At 36.3% G+C, this 21641-nt stretch overlaps 1 long non-coding RNA gene across 1 annotated transcript; it reads left to right on the forward strand.

Annotated features, from left to right (window-relative positions):
- Nucleotides 1-2255: 2255 nt before the first annotated feature.
- On the forward strand, nt 2256-3335 carry LOC137422477 (uncharacterized). Its single transcript, XR_010983477.2, has 4 exons — nt 2256-2296; nt 2394-2633; nt 2781-2952; nt 3105-3335. It is a non-coding gene; the product is annotated as an uncharacterized LOC137422477 (long non-coding RNA).
- The last annotated feature ends 18306 nt before the right edge of the window (nt 3336-21641 follow it).

Consider the following 21641-nt stretch of genomic DNA (forward strand, 5'->3'; position numbering starts at 1 on the left):
AAATGGAAGGAAGAACACAGGTTTATTATTATGTACAATTTACAATGGCCAAAGCAAAGAGACACAGAGCAGAAACTTATCGTCCTTAACTTGTCCCCGGACAAGGGCCCTTTCACTCACGCAGGGAAAAGGAAGGAAGGAGGAGGATGCGCTCAAGCGCGGCCTTGGTGCCGTTCGCTCCGGTCAGCTCGCCGGGCTTGTCCCTGGGATGTTCGCGGCACGTGTGCAGGGATCTCAGGCAGGGATATCGTGGCGTCTGTGGCCCCGGGAGGGATCGTCCTGGCAAGCGCTATCAACAGGCAGCAGAGCGCAGGGCACAGGAGAGTTCGTGCTTTCTCGAGACTCTCGACTCTTTCGACATTGATCACAGAGAGCTCTTGCAATACCGACACAACTCTCAGCTCTCCTCCCTCACCTCTCTCAACTCCACCTCTCTCCCAGCTCTGCCTCTCCAACTCTGACTCTTTCGACACTCACACTCTACGACCGAGGGAGCTTAGCACGGAGATCGTTCAGGGACAGCGAGCAGGAGAGACCGTTCACAGAGAGCCCATTTGGGGGGGCCCAGGGCAGGGTCTTATAGCCCCTCCCAGAGTCCCACCAGAATATTCCAAACCCCTCCCCCGGCTGCCGTTGTTAGCCACTCCCCTTGAGCGTTCATTGGCTGCCTGCCGCTTACCGGCCACTCCCCTGCAGCTCCTCCCTTGGGCCTTCAAGACTTGTTCTGGGCATAGCACATGGCATTCTAGCCCAATTGAGGCCGACACTTACTGGCCTGCTCAACGCATACTAACACAGGAAAGGAGACTATGCTTACATTTAATAAGAAATAACTGAACTAAGCGAGGCCACATGTTGTGGTGCTACTAACTACGAGGGGGGTTATCCTTTATTCTCAAAACTGCAACTATATATATACATATATACAATATAAAGCTCGCATGCAATATAAAATACAATAAAAAGGACATTAAAATATTTAAAAATGTACGTACAGTATACGTACGCGTAGCTGCTGGTTCTCATTCAAAACAAAGGTGACGCAATATGCATTTTGTCCTGTGCTGCGGTCGCGTGCTTGCTTTGCCTTTCGCTGTTTTATATATATATATATATATATATATATATATATATATATATATGAATGTTCATATATAATTTTATAAACAGGAATCAAATTCCTGCGAGGGGCTAAGTGTGGAAAAATTCTGACTCAATGCAGGGCTCAAACCACGGACCTCTGTTGATAACGCGTCAACAGCCCACTGCGCTATTGAGCCAGCCACAATCTCCTCAGAACTTTTCCACACTTAACGCTGCGAGCTTTATCATGGCCGATGTTTTACGTGAGTAGGTGATAAATGTTGCTTCTGGGACACCTCCGTTTAACATGGGAAATCCCTATCTAATGTCATTTACCCCCTTGTCTTTTTCAAAAATCATAAACACCTCTATTTCTCCCTCTATGAACCTATAATCCTTCTCACCTTATGAACCTATAATCCTTCTCGCCTTATGAACCTATAATCCTTCTCACCTTATGAACCTATGATTTTCTTCCTTTATGAATCTATAATCCTTCTAGCCTTATGAACCTATGATCCTTCTCACTTACATGTAATTTTTACCCTATTCCCCCCACTACCCCCTTAATGTAGTTCCTTAGACCACTCTACTACTGAGCCTATAAATATATTATCTCTTTCTAACTTTTTAAAGAGTTCCATTCTCCTATATAACTCATCCCCATCAAGTATATTTATAAAGTATACAGGTTCCTTAACCTTTTGTTGTGAAAGTATAAAGTGGTATGTTTCACGGAGGGTTCTTGTTTGACCTCCTCCTCTCCCACATACCATTTTAAAATTATAATATTTATTATCCGATTGATAACCATTAAAGTTCTCACTCCACTCTAATATATTTTTCTTCCCACCCTCCATTACCCCACTTAACAAATGAATACGTTTATCCGTCTTGAGAACCTTCTGACCAGTGATTCTCTCAACCTCTTGAATCTGAAATTTTTCACATTCGTTATGTTTTCCATTTATATACCAAGGTTGATTACACCTCCACTCTTTAGTCTGGTTGATACTTGGTTCTATCATTTATGGTGAAACATTGCATCATCTTTTGTTGAGCCAGTTGCCAACTTGGCACAGGATGACTCAGCCATGACTCAGCCTTGCCAATGACTCAGCCTTGCCTATAAAGGCTCTAACCACACCTTGCTTTTTTAAACACACGTTATGTTTCTCTGGAGGATGGAGGATGAAGCTTTATCAGAAGACAGGTAAGTTTTTTTTGTTGTCACGATTAATATTATTCATTGTCTTATATGGAACATCATTAACAGCCTCTCAATAATTATTGTTTTTTCTCTTTTACAGTATATCTTTATCAAAGCTGGTAATTGATGTTGAAAATGAAGTCAATGATTATCACCAACAAAGGGAGGATCTGAATGAAACGCTAAAATAATTCACTGAAGTTCGGAGGGGTCTTCATAATGAGATGGTTGAATGTTTGAACAGCCTCTCTCACCCATTAATATTACCCAAAGCTGTCTCTACAAATGAACAAATGACTGACAACGAATTAAACACCTTGTTTGGGATGTTATGTGAGAGGTAAGATATATGATTAATTCTTCACAAACTTTGATACTGTGTGTATGTGTGTTATTAAACGGTTTGGTTGATACTTGGATACTGTCTTGCGATTTTGATATCACCAGTGAGTTGGTATTTAAATGTCAACTGTTTGTTTTATTTCAGCATTAAAAGCCAACCAAACAACATGAACTTTGACGATGAAACCAATGATTATCACCAACAAAGGGAGGATCTGAATGAACCCCTTACAGAATTACCTGGAGTTCCGAAGGATGATGATAGATCAATAGCAGAGATGATAGTTGGGAGGAGTGTCAACTCATTCCCTGGCCATGTGAGTTTAAAATTTTCATCTTACAATATGTGTAGTATAAATGGAGTTTCTCATTTATGGTCTTAGACTGCCCTCGTGTGGTTTTGGGATGGCATGGCAGGCAAATACTGTGTTTGGTGAATTTAATTTAAAATCCCTTTTGTGCCTTGCAGACACAAAAGAAATTGGTGAAGTCAACATGGGAGACAACATTATGTTGGATTGCCTTGGAAGAAACTGGATTTATGGGAGAAACTGAATTTATACCTCGTGAAAAATGTTTTATTATAATTTTTATGTTTTTAATGTTATTTAATAATTTTGATTTTATTACTGTATTTATACCACATGATACCTTGGAAGAAACTGAATTTATGGAAGAAACTGAATTTATACCTCGTGAAAAATGTTTTATTATAATTTTATGTTTTTAATGTTATTTAATAATTTTGATTTTATTCGCTTTGTCCAGAATTATTTAATTCTTAATTACAAAAAGAGAATAAAGGAAAAAAAGATGGGAAAGTGCACCCCCACCCTTGATCCCCCCTCATCCCACCCCTCCCCTCCCCTTGTGTGTGTGGGGAAGGTGGGGGTGGGATGAGGGGGGATCAAGGGTGGGGGCACACAGGGGTGGGGGATGATGGGTGTGGTCTGTGTGGGTGTGGTCTGTGTGGGTGTGGTCTGTGTGGGTGTGGTCTGTGTGGGTGTGATCTGTGTGGGCGGGGTCTGTGTGGGTGTGGTCTGTGTGGGTGTGGTCTGTGTGGGTGTGATCTGTGTGGGCGGGGTCTGTGTGGGTGTGGTCTGTGTGGGCGGGGTCTGTGTGGGTGTGGTCTGTGTGGGCGGGGTCTGTGTGGGCAGGGTTTGTGGGTGGGGTCTGTGTGGGTGTGGCTTATGATTTTTAAAAAATTTTTAATTTTTTTATTACTACTAATTAAATTAGCTAATCTGGGTGGATGAAAGTATGGATGGTTGTTGTTTAATGAATTATCAGTTTTGTTTTTTGTAATTCTTGTGAGTAAAATGAACCCAAGATTTCTTCCCAATTCATCTATATTATAATAGCCGTAGATGATTCTGTCTGTCTGTCTGTCTATCTGTTGGGTGTCTGTCCGGGGTGTGGCTTACTCGGTTTGCAGAGTAGCTCCACCCATAGCTCCACCCATTCTGGGAGTGGCTATAAACAAATATCCACCATTTTATTAACTCGCATAGCTTTGAGTCCTGTTTTGTAGGCCCGTGGTGTCTTGCTCTCCCCCAGTTTTATTTCAAATCAAATTCGATAAATCATTTCATTTTTCACAGTCGCTAACATAGTTTTAGACTCGGTTGAAAAAAACGGGAAGAAAATCCGATGAAAGTTGCCGTTTATAGAACGAAATGAATTCTCAAAGGCCTGTAACTTCAAGGCCATTGAGTCTCTCTCACGCCTTTATCTCCAATCTAACTCACCATATGATTTCATTTTTATCGATGGTTTTACTTTTAGACTCGGTGTCAGCAATAATTGAGAACAATCCACACACGCGGGAAAATGCAGAGATATATTTTTTAAAATCGCGTCATGGTGTATCATACACCGCCCAACATGACACCGCCGGCAATGTGTCGATATATATTAAAAATTCGCTTTTGCTTTTCCGTTATGATATATTACTATTTCGTTTGATGATAGTCGTCACAAAAACGTCAACAATGATGCCGACATATATTTCTTCGTTTTTATTTCATTCAACATATTAGCCGGAAGTAAAATATGTTTCAGGAAATTACCGAGAGATATTTCTTCGTTTTTTTTATTAGTTATGTGCGCATACACTTTAATAGGTTTATTTGAAATCTTTAATTTTCCACAAACATTCCACACACGCGGGAAAATGCAGAGATATATTTTTTAAAATCGCGTCATGGTGTATCATACACCGCCCAACATGACACCGATGGCAATGTGTCGATATCTATTTTAAATTCGATATATCATTTCATTTTTCACAGTCGCTAACATAGTTTTAGACTCGGTTGAAAAAAAACGAGAAGAAAATCCGATGAAAGTTGCCGTTTATAGAACGAAATGAATTCTCAAATGCCTGTAACTTCAAGGCCATTGAGTCTCTCTCACGCCTTTATCTCCAATCTAACTCACCATATGATTTCATTTTTATCGATGGTTTTAGAGTCGGTGTCAGCAATAATTGAGAACATTCCACACACGCGGGAAAATGCAGATATATTTTTTAAAATCGCGTCATGGTGTATCATACACCGCCTAACATGACACCGACGGCAACGTGTCGATACATATTAAAAATTCGATAAATCATTTCATTTTTCACAGTCGCTAACATAGTTTTCGACTCGGTTGAAAAAAAACGGGAAGGAAATCCAATGAAAGTTGCCGTTTATAGAACGAAATGAATTCTCAAACGCCTGTAACTTCAACTTCAAGGCCATTGAGTCTCTCTCACGCCTTTATCTCCAATCTAACTCACCATATGATTTCATTTTTATCGATGGTTTTGGACTCGGTGTCAGCAATAATTGAGAACATTCCACACACGCGGGAAAATGCAGAGATATATTTTTAAAAATCGCGTCATGGTGTATCATACACCGCCCAACATGACACCGACGGCAACGTGTCGATATATATTAAAAATTCGCTTTTGCTTTTCCGTTAAGATATATTACTTTTTCGTTTGATGACAGTCGTCACAAAAACGTCAACAATGATGCCGACATATATTTCTTCGTTTTTATTTAATTCAACATTATTAGCCGGAAGTAAAATATGTTTCAGGAAATTACCGAGAGATATTTCTTCGTTTTTTAAAATTAGTTATGTGCGAATACACTTTAAATAGGTTTATTTGAAATCTTTAATTTTCCACAATATAATTTACTTGCCATTTATCATTTGATGATTACGAGACAAATTCCTCTTGAGGATCGTGACAATTCATGCGCTGCGTGGAAACTTCTATTTCCAAAATGAATGAGACGATCGATGAAGAACGCAGACTTGAACAGGATGCAGCAAGAAAACGAATGAGACGGGCGAACGAGTCCATCGACGAACGTCAATGCAAACTTGCGGGGTCACCCGTGGGAATCCCACGGGCATGGATGTGTGTGACATTTCGACATATTGAGTTAGATGCTGCACATTCATTTTTTACAAAATGGTTACTGGCAAGTCATCAGATCCAGAAATGGTGTAAAAACCACCGTTTAGAGGCCATTTTTCCCCGCAAAGCGGGGGTTGGCCTTTTCGGGGACCGTGGTAGTTGTTGTTTTTTTGTCCCCTTTTTGAAGCAATGTTTTACGGCCGGATGCCCTTCCTGACGCCAACCCCTTTTGCCGCCTTCAACGACAAACAGGGAATTACCAGTGAACTGGTACTCAATTAGCCGACCTCGGAAGGATGACAGGCTGAGTCAACCCCCCTGGCATTAATTCGGCGATCGACCGAGATTCGAACCCAGGATCCTAAGCCGGCACCCTAGCCGCTAGCCCAACACCAGAAATGGTGTCATGAACACAATTTATTTACGCACAAGCACAAAAGCAAGACGGGCCGATTTCCGATTCCGACGGGCCGACGGGCGAGACGGGCCGATTTCCGATTCCGACGGGCCGATTTGGAGCAAGAAAAAGAACGAGACGGGAGAAAAAGGAGAGAAACGAGACGGGGAAAGCCGATTGGAGAGGCGAGTGAGGCGCGATTGGAGAGGAGTGTGAGGCGCGATTGGAGAGGAGTGTGAGGCACGATTGGAGAGGAGTGATTGGAGGGGAGTGTGAGGCACGATTGGAGAGGAGTGTGAGGCACGATTGGAGAGGAGTGTGAGGCGCGATTGGAGAGGAGTGTGAGGCGCGATTGGAGAGGAGTGTGAGGCGTGATTGGAGAGGCGTGTGAAGGATTGCAGAGGAGAGGAGTGTGAGGGATTGGAGAGGTGAGGATTGGAAAGGAGAGGGATGTGAGGGTTTGGAGAGGAGAGGAGTGCTAGGTGGAGAGAGGAGAGTGTCAGGTGGAGACAGGAGAGTGTCAGGTGGAGACAGGAGAGTGTCAGGTGGAGAGGAGTGAGGGGTCACATATTATGTGAAATAACTAAATTCACACCATTTCTGGATCTGATGACTTGCCAGTAACCATTTTGTAAAAATGAATGTGCAGCATATAACTCAATATGTCGAAATGTCACACACATCCATGCCCGTGGGATTCCCACGGGTGACCCCGCTAGTATCATATAATTTGTAAGTCCAAGGCATAGTATCCATTACATCAATGATTTTGAATAATTCATTAGTCCATCTCTTTGTATAACCTTTCTCAAAATGACTTTTCCATCTGTATATTCTTACAATATCACCAACTTTGAACTTGGGCTTTCTAAAATTAATCTCCTTTTCATATTCTAATTTTGTAAATGTTTCTGATGGTTTTGATTTTGTTGATGAATGAACTGTATTATTGTAATTATCTACAATATCCTGAATAAAATACACCCATTTTTGGGAACCGAGTTGTGTGAATTTTTTATATAATTTCTCTTTTAAAGTACGATTAAAACGCTCAATAACAACTGCTTTTCCTTCATTAAAGGTGCTGTATAATTTAATACCCTCCCCCTTAAGAAATTTCATAAATATTTTGTTATAGAACTCTGTTCCCTCACCGGTCCACAGTTTCTTTGGTTTTCTTTTACTTTTATTAAATATCTGTTGGAAGGCTAACATCAGAGTCTAACCTCTCTTGTTTTTCAAAGGAACAACCCAAGCAAATCTACTCCTCAAATCAATAACGGTTAAAGCATACTTGTATCCCTTATCATTTTTTAGTTCGATTAAATCAGCGGACCATATGTGGTCGGTGTATTTAGAATAAACTTTCCTTCTTTTAAACTTTGTGATTATAGGTTTATGTAATTCATCAGCCAAAAGCTCCTCAGTCTTGATGACATCATTAGAGCCTAATAGTTTTTTGAGGGTGAATAACCAAGGCCAAGTTTCAATTTAGCATTTATCAAATTTCTCACAATAAACCTATCAACCTTCTCTCTCAACGTTGGATTTTGTATCAAAGACAAATTATACAACATTTCTCTGTCGGCTTTATGTTTTTCAGTCAACGTAGTGGTTTTCCCATAAGCAATATCATGCTTCATACACACTTCGTCAACCCTATTTGTAGGTTTAGACCAAGGTTTAGGATTGTCAGCCTCATCTAATCTTTTATCCAGGTTTGTTCCAGGACAACAGAAAGAATATCCAGGTAGATGTAGTTCCCCTGGAATTCCAGTTGTTGTAAATTTACTTCCTGACAAAAACTTTTGTATGTCTCCTCCACTTTTAGGAGAGATGAATTGGCACTTTTTAGAGCCACACACTTGACATATTCCTTTTTGATAAACTCTATTATTTTTAACTTTAACAAAGGAGATATTTTTAGATTTAGTTTTCTTTTTACATTTGAGACAATAACTCATATTTATTTATGAGAAAAAGTCCTACATAGTGCCAAAGCCTTTTGGGTTTTCAACATATACATTTCTATCTTGATTTTTAAAACATAAAGAATCCTTAGGAATGCCTTCACTCTCTCCTCCATTTATTTACAAATAAAACTAACTAAAGTCAATAACACCAACATCATCAACTATATGTTGTATATCTGCTCTCTGAATTTATTATAGCAAATTTAAAAACCAATATCTTCATAAGTCATTAGTTCTTTATTTTCCTCTTCGGTGCGTTGAGATTGATTTATTTGTCGTAATAACTTCAATCTTTCATTAATCTCAGGAATGGTCATATTTTTATATTTTTCCCCCCTCTCTCTTTCCTCCCTCTCCTCCTCCTCCTTTTTCTCCCTTTCCTCCCTCTCCTCCTTCTCCTTTTTCTCCCTTTCATCCTTCTCCTTTTTCTCCCTCTCCTCCTTCTCTCTTTCCTCCTTCTCTTCTTCAACTCCTTCCTCCTTCTCTTCTTCAACTCCTTCCTCATCCCTTGCTACCCTTGAGCTTGAGCCCCAAAGAATATTATACATATACTCATCTGGATTTTGAGATATTCTTGTATCTATAATTATTTTTCTCATAATAGGATACCAATAAGATTTGTTGACAATTTCTAAAGGAGTTTTATATTTCATAACTTTGAGAAGTTCATTTTTATTTAATATTTTAAACAAGTCTCTATTTGTGGGTTTAGCAATATCAGTATAAGGCCACTTTTTAATGACAAAATTTCCATGTATATGCTCCAAATCATAAGGTATGTAATACCGAGCACCCTTTTCTTGTAGGTATCCCTGAATACAAAAATTATAATTCTCTTGTAGTCTTTTTCCTGCCATTTATGTATCAGAAATATATGTGAGATTAATATTATAACAGGTAATACCACCCCATCTTCCCACTACCAAATCGGTTTGTATTCCTCGGCTTTCTATCCTTATCTCATTACCTTCCTTCTTTGTCATGTTAACCATCGCTATACTATCATATATTTTTCTTTTCTTAAAACCATGTATTTGTTGTTTACTAATTGTACTTCCACATAAATCCTTATCCTCACCAAGCGGATAATATTCTTCTTTATGAGACTGATTCAAATCATGTAGGTCTTCTAAGTTTATTGAAAAATACCAATTATACCCTAAATCAGGCATATCATACCCCCATTTATTGATTCGCATATTAACTATATGTCCTTCTTTATAAAATTCAATTGTAAGCAGATAGTTAAATTGAATGAGGAAAGGTGTATGGTCAGTATAACCGGGTGTTGTGGTTGTAAATTTTACTTGTTTAACAAAACGTGCTGTTTTCTTTAAATATATAGATTGTGATAAATCACTAAATCTAATTAAGTCATTCGCATCTGTCGGGTTTGGATAATTGATTAATTTATAAGTATTCTTCATATTAATATTTTTACTTATACTATATTTTTGTCGTTCAGCCTGTGCCTTTGTATAATAATTTGATAAATCAATATCCTGAGAGGATTTTCCAAAGATAGAACCATCTTTTCCAACATGTCATTTATATTAGATTAAAAATGATATCATAAAAATTTTCATTATTGTTGAGTTGAAATAATACATTTAAACATAATTGAGCACAACATTTAGAATTAATTTCTTGAACTTGAAATGTTTGATAAACACCATTCTGTAAGAATTGTATTACTTCAACAGGCGGTGGCATACCATAACTATCAAAATAATATTTATCCTGACTATTATGAATACAAACCCAATGAGAACCATTCTGTGTGTCTAAATTCATAATAATATTCATTGTATTCTTGGACAACTTTTTTTAATTCATCTCTCATACAAATAACCACATTATCAATTTTTAGTTTTTTACAATATTTAGTAAGTTCTATATTTGACGTTGTATTCTTTCCAAATTGTTTAAACCATTTATCCATTTATTTATGAGAAAGATATAACCCATTACCCCTTTTAGTTAGTTTAACACCCGCTTGAGCGATAGAGGAAAGCATATCTCCAACTAACAATCTAGCTTTATCAGGTAGACGTTCAAGTTTTTGAGCAAAATCCACAATTACACCACTTCCACTAATTTGTTTCTCCAACTCCTTGTTATGTCTTTCCAATTCTTTTTGAGCTTTTAGTTGTGCCTTCCTTTCGTTAGCAGTTTTTACCGCTGCTGAAATACCACCAGTCAATGCTCCCGCCGCACTTAAACCAGCAAATAAAGGAATTAGAAACGGGAGAAATCCTCCCTCTTGTATTGAATATTTCTTTAACATAGGTTTTGTCATTTTAATTTTAAGTGAACCAGCATCATTTAGTGTTTTTACCTGCTCTCTTGTGAGTAAAACATCAATTCTTACTGCTCCTTTTCTTTGAATTGTATTAACGTTAATAATACAAGGCTTTTGATTTTGAATACAAGATGTTAATTTATTAAGATTGATTTGATTAACATATACCAGTTCTTTCCTCCTCATTTATTTATGAGAAAAAACCTATGTGATATTAATCATAACACCATTATCTGTATTAATCTGTAATTCTGTTTCCTCCAAAAGCAAACAATAAGCATCAACTTCTTCATTCTCTCCTCTTTCAATGTATAGAGAAGTATCCACTCTATTCGACTTTATAGTTTCCTTTTGAGAACTCAGGTCAATTGCGTAGATGGTATAAAGTTTTTGAAACGCAACCATATCCAAAATAGGTTCATTATTACCGTTGCTTTCACACACCTTTTGGTAAGACTTGTAGGCTTCCGCATAATCATTTTTTTCCCAATCAATTTCCAATCTATCTCGCGGATAAAATGTTCCATCAAGAGAAACCCGAAGTTGTTTCACCTTAGCATTATCACTCAGCACATTATTCTTATCAGTACCCTCCTCTCCATCTGGTTTCTTAAAAATGAGCCATAGGTATCGTGGCTTTCCTTCAAGAACACCCAAATTCCAAGTGTAGGTAGTGTGTTCCAGTTTAACGTGTTGACATCTTCTTTTAAGGTATGATACATTTAGCGGTTTCTTTGAGTTAAGTCTTCTATTTAACATCTCTTCCGTTTTAAGATTAGGAGTATATTCACTAATATACCAACACAAATCATTAATAACAAATTTATTATTGTCGCCAAAAGCATTTTCAGCCCCAAAAAACAATCTATTTACATTATCATTCCTTTGTAGTTGAAATCTAATTTTAAGACCATACAAAACTTTATCATAATCACAAAATCCAAATATACCTTTCAGAGGTACTGCTACGGTAAAACTATTCTCTGCTTTTGTATCATCATTATACATTGACTTCCTTTGACTATAACCAGGGTCAGCATTTGTTCCCGTTGACATATCAGGAATAAAACCTTCAACAGCTCCCTTACCCATTCTATCACTAAACTAATATAGTGTAAATTTCATCATTTCAGATATAGCAGAGACATAATCAACCGCTTCAACCTCTTGTGTTCCAATATACAGGCGGACACTATCAAACATTTTCCAGAAGAAATCATTTACGAGTGTAGCATTAGTATTATTCGCAGCCTTAGTGAATTTAAATTTACACAGCAAGAAACTATCAGCTATATTCAAGTAAGTTTGTTGATTATTTATTTCAAAACTTTTTGTTCCGTTTGAATTCCAGTCTGTTCCTGTTATAGCATTTACCTTAAAATAGTCTTCCTTTTTAGTAGAGTTTGAAATGATAATCGTATCATCCAAATCATAGATACTATCAATCGCTTCCATACTTGTATTTATATCGCATTAAAATCGTTGAAACCCTGACCCAAGTATTTTAATGATTTTTTGTCGTTCTTGTGAAGATAGTTGAGTTTTACCTTTTTTAATTTCTTTGATTGCTTGTAATTTATGAGACTCCTTTTGAGCATCTTTTATACTCTTTATAGCACCCACAACTGAGCCCACGGCTGAAGCAGTTGAACCAATTAGGTCTTTATGATTAAGGATGGTTGAACCAATAATACCCATTAGAGTATCAATTATCCCATCTCCTTTATTTCTAAATTGATGTCCCACACCCCATTGTCTCTTTGGTTTATAGTATCCTCTACCAAGAAACATACCTTCACCCTTATATACTGAAACGCAAAAGAAACTTACCACCTTTGAAACCTTTAAATATCAACAATAACACTGCGTGTAGTAAATGTGTGAACTTATTTGTGGACAATAGTGTCCTCGCTGTCAGACAAAACGGTCACGGATGGTCACTTGAACCTTCAATGGTCACTTCATAGCACAGCTGTTGAACAGCCGTTTTGACTGTCAGTGATTAGCCAAGGGGTACGGGATGATTTTAATGAGCTGCACGTGATGTCTTGATATTGGCTTTAAAAAGGCCAGTGCAAAATGGGCATTTTGACCGAAAAATTTGACCATTTTGACCAACTTCAAAAAGACAGAAAACACAAAAGAAACTTACCACCTTTGAAACCTTTAAATATCAACAATAACACTGCGTATAGTAAATGTGTGAACTTATTTGTGGACAATAGTGTCCTCGCTGTCAGACAAAACGGTCATGGATAGTCACTTGAACCTTCAATGGTCACTTCATAGCACAGCTGTTGAACAGCCGTTTTGACTGTCAGTGATTAGCCAAGGGGTACAGGATGATTTTAATGAGCTGCATGTGATGTCTTGATATTGGCTTTAAAAAGGCCAGTGCAAAATGGGCATTTTGACCGAAAAATTTGAACATTTTGACCATTTTGACCAACTTCAAAAAGACCGAAAACGCAAAAGAAATTTACCACTTGTTTGAAATGTAATAAAATTGTAACAGTTCAAAATAAAACAAACCAACAATTGCTAATTGAAACATTGGCATTTTATTGATGACATGTCAAGTTTTTGACTAAGATACACCATCTCATCAGTTTGTTCTACAGTACAGAACAGCACAGGGTGCAATGTCAGTCCCCTTTCAATAGCGTGTATGGCCACCATTGTTTTGGATACAGGCAGTGCATCGTCGGCGTATACTGCCTACCAGTCTTTGGATGGATTGCTGCTGGATTCTGTCCCACTCAGTCCTCAATGTCTGAAGCAGCTCTGCCCGTGTCCTGGCCCTGCCAACTACGCGTCTCCCAAGCTCATCCCACAGGTGCTCTATGGGATTCAGGTCAGGGGAGAGCGCAGGCCACTGCATGGTGTTGATGTTCTCGCCTTGGAGAAATGCAGTGGTAAAGCGAGCAGCATGGGGACGAGCGTTGTCATGCTGAACGGTTCTCAGTTCTGGGTGGTCTAGCAGGAATGGCAGCAGATGAGGTCGCAGGATGTTATCCACATACCGCTGGGCGTTAAGATTCCCATCCACAACCACCAGTGGCGTCCTGTACCGGCCTGATATGGCTGCCCACACCATCACACTTGGGCCACCCCACCTGTTGGCTTGACGCACGCAACAATCGGCATATCGCTCGCCAGTTCTTCTCCAGACACACTCACGCCCATCAGGACTGTCCACACAGAACCTTGACTCATCGCTGAAAGCGACCTCGTTCCACTGCGCCAAGGTCCACTGCTGATGCTGCTGGCACCATCTCTGACGGTTGCGGCGATGGGCAACCGTCATCACGGGGCCTCTGTATGGTCTTCTGGCAGTCAGACCATAGTCATGCAGTCGTCTTCGTGCAGTATCATTGGAGGTCCGTGGGGTTGCACGCCCCGGAGTTTCTGCCGCAGTGCGGGATGCTGGACGGAATCGATCCCGCAGGTGACTTCGGACCATCTGCCTGTCCTGCCTTGCAGTGGTGACTCTTGGCCTCCCTGATCGAGGTCTGTCATCTGCAGAGTTGTGGAGGGTGTCTCTGTCCACCAGGGCCGATATCGTCTGGTGTGAACAGCCAATGCGACGTGCCACCTCACGGTAGCTCAGTCCACCTTGCAGCATGCCCAGGGCACGCTGCCGTTGATCCCTTGACAATCGTGGCATGTTGATTGAAATGCCCATTTTGCACTGGCCTTTTTAAAGCCAATATCAAGACATCACGTGCAGCTCATTAAAATCATCCCGTACCCCTTGGCTAATCACTGACAGTCAAAACGGCTGTTCAACAGCTGTGCTATGAAGTGACCATTGAAGGTTCAAGTGACCATCCGTGACCGTTTTGTCTGACAGTGAGGACACTATTGTCCACAAATAAGTTCACACATTTACTATACGCAGTGTTATTGTTGATATTTAAAGGTTTCAAAGGTGGTAAGTTTCTTTTGTGTTTTCGGTCTTTTTGAAGTTGGTCAAAATGGTCAAATTTTTCGGTCAAAATGCCCATTTTGCACTGGCCTTTTTAAAGCCAATATCAAGACATCACGTGCAGCTCATTAAAATCATCCCGTACCTCTTGGCTAATCACTGACAGTCAAAACGGCTGTTCAACAGCTGTGCTATGAAGTGACCATTGAAGGTTCAAGTGACCATCCGTGACCGTTTTGTCTGACAGTGAGGACACTATTGTCCACAAATAAGTTCACACATTTACTACATGCAGTGTTATTGTTGATATTTAAAGGTTTCAAAGGTGGTAAGTTTCTTTTGCGTTTCAGTATAGTATGGTGAAAGGAACATCCCATCCCCTGTAATTATTTTATATTTTCCCAACTCGTGTTTTCTCACAATAACCATTATTTATTTATTTATTGAAAAACTTAACGTAGGTGAATTCTGATGGATATAATTTCATCATTAAAGGATATCATACGATTATCTTGGTCGGTTATCCTAAAATTTACTCTGTATATAGTTTTTCCTGACACAGGTAAATAGACAAGATTTTTTGGTTCCATATTAAATTTATAACCAATCAGGGTTGAGTATGCACTGAATGAAAATATTGTATTTGTTCTTATTCCATCGTTATAAGCACCATCAATCAAATCACAATGAATTAATACTGAATTTATACCGGAGGATATTTGAATGACATTATCACTGTAAGACGTCCCGTTAGTTTCAATCTTTTTAGAAGAGAAACCCAATAGCTCTCTGAACGAATTTTCAATCGTGAAATCAACTTTATAATTATTTTTAAGTTTAATAGTTGATTTTGAAGTGTGTTTTTGAATATCTATTACAATATTTTTTGGTTCATCACCTTTTTCTTTCATAAGGCGAGAGACTTCTGAAGATATTTGAGAAATCTCGTAAGCACCGGGTGAAACGGTTATAGTTTTATATCCACTTCCTGGATTATAACTAAACTTGTTGTTTTTCTCTGTGATATTAAAAAGGGTATTGTAAGTCTCCATTGACAACAAAGAAGCCTCATATTCTTTTGTGGGGTCAAGTTGTAGTGGGTAAGGGAATGAAGCTGTGTAATCACTCGTTGTGAAATTAAAACTAAGAATTGTGCTTCTCATCTTATTTAATATCTAATAAAATATCTTTGTATTGACATTTATTAATTATTTTCATATTCATCAACTGATCTAAAATGGCGGATGCTTCATTAAAACAATTGTTGTTTCCAGCCTTCTTACTACCTAACAACAATAATAACCTATTAACTAATTGTGATGGGTCATTTGGAAGAAAACTAACACCCGAACCAAGCTTACTTAAAGCATCAATAATATGTTTCTCCTTCTCATTCTTCTTACTTTTACCAGCAACAGAAACTCCATAATCAAGTGCGTTTAGCAACTCAATATACTCTCTATCTTCCTCTCTTTCCATATCAAGCGGTTCATCAAAATAAGGTGAATTAGCATGTCCATCTTTTGTTAGAAGAAACATTAATCTTGGGGTTAATTCAACATTTGGTTGGTCAGAACTTAAGAACACCAATTTATCATTAAATATCAATAACTTTTCTTTCACAAGATGGAACTGTGCTGGTTCTTCTGTTGGAATGAGACCTGCTCTGGTTTTTGAACCCTTCAAATATTCATTGTTTTGAAGAGCTTCTACAATATAATTGGAAAGTTTATTTACCTTCTCAAGATGCCGAAATAATCCTTCATCATCATATTCTAATTCTCCAAGTTCTTGCTCTGTCATTTGACTAAAATCTTTGAGCATTTGAAATTTTTTCGGAGTAAATTCTACCGTGGGAACTGTAGGTGAAATCGTTTGTTGAGTTTTTAAAAGTGGTTTAAAAAATTTCTCTTGTTTTCTTTCAAAGGCTTCTTCACCAGTTAGTTTCTGTCTCCTTTTCTTCTTTATGTCTTCCTGTTGCTTTACAACTTTTGAAACCAACTCTTGATGTTCTTTAAACTTTCTTACTCTTTCTTCGGTATTCATTTTCTGTATTTATTTATTGAAAAATATCATTTAGTATCTCATCTTGTTTCACAACAATATATTTATATTTTCCAATCGTGTGTTTCATATTATTTTCAAATTCCTTCTTACTACATAATGTAGAACAATTATCTCTCCAAAAATTATTTGTATCTATTGAATTTAACTTAAATAAAATAAAAGTATTAGCATTGTTTCTTATTGAGCGCCGAGGGAGTTGAAAATATGACTGACTAAGATAAATACAATTACAAGAAGAATGTCTCCCTCTTGTATAGTAGCTATCCATTACTGTTTGGTTTCTCTCATTAACACAATAATCAAAGATAACGAGGTTCTTTTTTGATTTATCTAAATCTTGAGGTGAAGGTATATCATCCGTATTATCACTGAGAATACAAGTTATGGGTTTTGGTTTTGATTTCTGTGTATCACAAAATAATTGCATTATATCATCAATATTATAATCATTTAGTTTGTTTTGAAGTTTAAATAAACCGATAATGTCTTCCTTTTTAAGACCCGCATTAAAACCCTGTGAGAGTAGTTGATACTCGGGTTGAAAACTTGACTTTGTAAAAATTATTAAATTATCATAATCTAAAAAATTAGGACTAAGGAGCATCTTTAAAAGTAAACAGGTTTTTCCACATCCGCTTGAACCGACTATTAGACATCTCAATGAATTTGGAAGATTTTTATGGTTATTAAATTTTATCTTATTTTCCCAAACGGGTAAAAAATCATTCATTTATATATTTGGAAAACAAGTCATCTAACTTTTTTTGAGTTTTTTGAGAAACTCTATATTTTATCCTGAGTTCAGGTTTAATTTCAAAATAATCCATTATTTTGTTTATATAGTATCTTGTATTAACATTTCCATTAAAATTATTTTGAATAATAAATATCAATAAACCCTTATACATTTCCTCAATACAAATAGTCTCTTCCCTTGTAAGAAATGGTGTATTATCACCATAATACTTAACATTCATCTCTCTTATTAATCTTGTAAAGTAATTCATTTTTGGTTCTAATTTAAAAGTTATATATTTTTCTATATTTTTTATTATCATTAATTAAAATTAAATCACAGAAAATACATTGTTTATATGAACCCTCATTATTAAGCCCTATTCTACCACAATGGTGGCAGATTTCTAATTTATCATATGGAGAGTCTGGAAATTCTAAATATCCTTCAGAATTTATCATATTTATAAAGTAAAATTATACTTAAAACAAAGTGCCTTTTTTAGAGGCTTTTTTAAAGATGAAACTGTGCTTAAAGTCAAACACAAAAGACAAATTTCAATCAATCTCTACTTCGGTGGAAGATATAGAAAAATATGTCAAAGATGTTAAATTGAACAAAGATAAATATGGAAATTTTTGGATTAAACCCATAATGGAGAATAACATGTGTCCTTTTATTAAATTTACGGGACAAGCTATGTTAATTAATAACTCTATTAAAGTAAATTTGACAAAAGTTTCTCCACTACTACTAACAATTTACTCAAAGCTTGAAAAGGTCATTGATAAAGAAGCTTTGAAAATGAATGATAAGACCATCAACGATTCTAGAGGAAACATTTGTATATTCTTTAATAGACCCAAATATGTGGGTGAAATTAATAATATGAATATTAGTGGTGAACTATCATTCCGTACTCTGATTATTAGAGATTATTTGAAAATAACATTTAATGTAAAAAATATTGTGGTTATTAGTTCTAATGAAAGAAAATATATAGATATTGATGGAAGTTTAATGGTATGTAAATGAGTGATATTAACAGTCAATACTCTGAGAGTTATTATACTGAGAGTCTAGGATCTGAAGATAGTTATGATACGAATAGTTTGTGTTCAAATGATAGTTATGAGAGTAGCTTTATTGATGACTCAGATAGTGAAATTGAAATTGATGAACTAGAGTATCTAAACTTTCTGGCTAATACAAAGACGCTTTACTTTAAGTAAAGTTATATACATAAAACGTGTTGAAAAGCTCAAAGGTGTTTTACTTTAAGTAAAGTTATATACATAAAACGAGTTGAAAAGCTCAAAGGTGTTTTACTTTAAGTAAAGTTATATACATAAAACGAGTTGAAAAGCTCAAAGGTGTTTTACTTTAAGTAAAGTTATATACATAAAACGAGTTGAAAAGCTCAAAGGTGTTTTACTTTAAGTAAAGTTATATACATAAAACGAGTTGAAAAGCTCAAAGGTGTTTTACTTTAAGTAAAGTTATATACATAAAACGAGTTGAAAAGCTCAAAGGTGTTTTACTTTAAGTAAAGTTATATACATAAAACGAGTTGAAAAGCTCAAAGGTGTTTTACTTTAAGTAAAGTTATATACATAAAACGAGTTGAAAAGCTCAAAGGTGTTTTACTTTAAGCACAGTTTCATCTTTTAAAAAGCCTCTAAAAAAGGCACTTTGTTTTAAGTATAATTTTACTATATAAATAAATATGATCAAAGCAACGTATTGCGACGTTTGTGAACAAGAATATAAACAATACAAAAGACACCTTAAAACTAACAAACACACATTTAATCTACTTCACCTACTATCTCCTATTCAGAAGGAAACAAAACACTGTTCTGCATGTAATAAAAATATCCTCAAGAAAGGCTTCGAAATACATCTTAAAACAATTCTACATGTATCAAATTTTATCACAACTAAAAACTCTGATGGCACATTCAAAGGACATATTAAAATAAGAGTCTTTAACTTCAAACCTCCTGAACCAGAGTCTATAGTTGATGCTGTAGAAATAGTTAAACCTGCTGTTCAAACGTTGATTGAAAAAACACTAAAAGAAATGAAACCACTTAAATTTTATATGGGAGTAAAATTAGAAATGACAAAGGACGAAGGAGTTACAGATACACCATACATGAGAACTGAGCCACACTTTATATCTTCATATCAAGATTTTAAAACATCAGGAGTCTATGATGAACTTATTAAACAAGAGCAAGATGTGGATAATTCAATCGTAGGAAGTGGATTCAATATAGGAAAAATTATTTACATAGACATTCATATTCTTAAATCAGATCCTCTAAAAGCTTCTTCCTACATTGATTTACCCAGTGTTATCAAAAATAGAAAAGCAGTTATCAATATCAAAAATAAAGACAATAAATGTTTTCTCTGGTCTATTCTAGCACACTTACATCCTCCACATTTTCATGATGAAAGAGTATCTCATGATAAAAAATATGAGAATACATTAAATACGAAAGATCTAAAGTTTCCTATGGCTTTAAATGATATTCCTAAATTTGAAAAGATAAATAATTTATCAGTTAATGTTTATGGTCTAACAGAAACAAACAGCATTCAGGTTTTAAAGCTTTCTGACAATTGTAAACAAACTCATATTAATCTTCTATATTTTAATTCAGAGGAAAATTCACATTATACATACATTAAAGATATTGCTAAATTAATAAAACCACAAGTATGTAAAAGAACAAATAAAATATATATTTGTTTGCGTTGTCTTAACTTCTTCCATACACAAGAAAGATTAGATAAACATTCAAATTATTGTGGTGAACATAAATCAACGGTAATCAATATGCCTAAAGAAGGCTCAAATATCACATTCAAAGATGAAAAGAAAAAGATCAAACATCCATTTGTTATATATGCTGATTTTGAAAGTATTCTAGAAAAAATAGATACTGCTTCTCCAGATCCAAAAGAATCATACACAAATAAATATCAAAAACATACTCCTTGTGGTATTTGTTATTATATCAAATCATCCGTTGGTGATAAATATAACAAGTTAGAGGAGTATAGAGGCTCAAATACCCCAGAGGAGTTTGTGAAACGACTATAAAAAGACTGTGTCCGATTAACCAAGATAATGAGAGAAACTAATAAACCAATGTCCTTGACGAGTGAACAGAAAAGGGAATTTAGAAAAAACAATGTTTGTCATATTTGTGAGGAAAAAATTGGTGAAGGTCTAAAGGTTAGAGATCATTGTCATCTCACTGGTAAATATAGAGGTCCAGCTCATCAAAGTTGTAATATTAATTATCAACTCCCCTCTTTCATTCCTGTCTTTCTTCATAACAACGCTCATTATGATACGCATCTATTTATTAATGAACTTTCAAAGACATCTGGACACATTTCAGCAATTCCTAACATGGATCAGAAATACATTTCATTCACAAAAACAATTCACACATCTCCTATTACTCATATCAGATTTCTTGATACATTTAAATTCATGGCAAGTACATTGGCTAACTTGGTTCAAAATCTAAAAGAGTTTCCATGTCTTTCAGAGTATTTTTCAGATAAAGATTTTCTAACACAAAAGGGAATTTACCGCTATGACTATATGGACTCATTTGAGAGATTCAATGAAACACAACTTCCTTTAAAAGAAAATTTCGATAACAAATTAAACAACAGTCATATATCTGATAAAGATTATGTACACGCACAAAATGTTTGGGAAAAATATAACATCAAGAATCTTGGCGAGTATCACGATTTGTATCTCAAAACTGATGTGCTTTTATTGGCCGATGTATTTGAAGCCTTTAGATCTGTTTGTCGCACTGGATATGGATTGGATCCTGCTCACTACTACACAGCACCTGGATTGGCTTGGAGCGCGATGTTGAAAATGACAAAACAAGATTTGGATTTGATAACCGATGTCGATATGCTTTTGATGATTGAAAAGGCAAAAAGAGGTGGAATTTCACAAGTATGCTCGAGCAGATACGCAAAAGCAAATAACAAATATCTTCCAAATTATGATTCAACGAAAGAGAGTTCTTACTTGATGTACTATGACGCAAACAACTTGTATGGCTGGGCAATGTCTCAAGCTCTTCCTTATGGGAAACTAAGATGGGTAAAGGAAAAAGACTACACAAAAGTTTT

This window comes from Myxine glutinosa, chromosome 2 (genome assembly GCF_964187855.1).
Source record: "Myxine glutinosa chromosome 2, kmMyxGlut1.1, whole genome shotgun sequence".
Taxonomy (NCBI): domain Eukaryota; kingdom Metazoa; phylum Chordata; class Myxini; order Myxiniformes; family Myxinidae; genus Myxine; species Myxine glutinosa.